Raw genomic sequence first — 1,087 nt, 5'->3', positions numbered from 1 at the left:
GCAGCTGTTGGTTCCACAGAGCTGCTGGTTCCACGCACGTGTTGGTTTTACGCAGGTGTTGGTTCCACACATGTTTTGGTTCCACACACGTGTTGGTTCCACACACATGTAGGTTTTACGCAGGTGTTGGTTCCACACAGGTGTTGGTTCCACACAGGTGTTGGTTCCACACACGTGTTGGTTCCTCACACATGTAGGTTTTACGCAGGTGTTGGTTCCACACACATGTTGGTTTTACGCAGGTGTTGGTTCCACACAGGTGTTGGTTCCATGCACGTGTTGGTTCCACACAGGTGTCGGTTCCATGCAGCTGTTGGTTTCACGCAGCTGTTGGTTCCACAAACGGTCTGTCTTTTCCACAGAGCTGTTGGTTCCACGCAGCTGTTGGTTTCAGACAGGTGTTGGTTCCACAAACGGTCTGTCTGTTCCACAGAGCTGTTGGTTCCAAGCAGCTGTTGGTTTCACACAGCTGTTGGTTTCACACAGGTGTTGGTTCCACACAGGTGTCGGTTCCACACAGGTGTCGGTTCCACGCAGCTGTCGGTTTCACGCAGCTGTCGGTTTCACGCAGCTATTGGTTCCACACAGCTGTTGGTTCCACACAGGTGTCGGTTCCACGCAGCTGTTGGTTTCACGCAGCTGTTGGTTCCACAGAGCTGCTGGTTCCACGCACGTGTTGGTTTTACGCAGGTGTTGGTTCCACACATGTTTTGGTTCCACACACGTGTTGGTTCCACACACATGTAGGTTTTACGCAGGTGTTGGTTCCACACAGGTGTTGGTTCCACACAGGTGTTGGTTCCACACACGTGTTGGTTCCTCACACATGTAGGTTTTACGCAGGTGTTGGTTCCACACACATGTTGGTTTTACGCAGGTGTTGGTTCCACACAGGTGTTGGTTCCATGCACGTGTTGGTTCCACACAGGTGTCGGTTCCATGCAGCTGTTGGTTTCACGCAGCTGTTGGTTCCACAAACGGTCTGTCTTTTCCACAGAGCTGTTGGTTCCACGCAGCTGTTGGTTTCAGACAGGTGTTGGTTCCACAAACGGTCTGTCTGTTCCACAGAGCTGTTGGTTCCAAGCAG

The sequence above is a fragment of the Micropterus dolomieu genome, linkage group LG08, assembly GCF_021292245.1.
Source record: "Micropterus dolomieu isolate WLL.071019.BEF.003 ecotype Adirondacks linkage group LG08, ASM2129224v1, whole genome shotgun sequence".
Lineage (NCBI taxonomy): Eukaryota > Metazoa > Chordata > Actinopteri > Centrarchiformes > Centrarchidae > Micropterus > Micropterus dolomieu.
The sequence above is the reverse complement of the archived record's forward strand: the minus strand, read 5'-3'. Positions refer to the sequence as shown.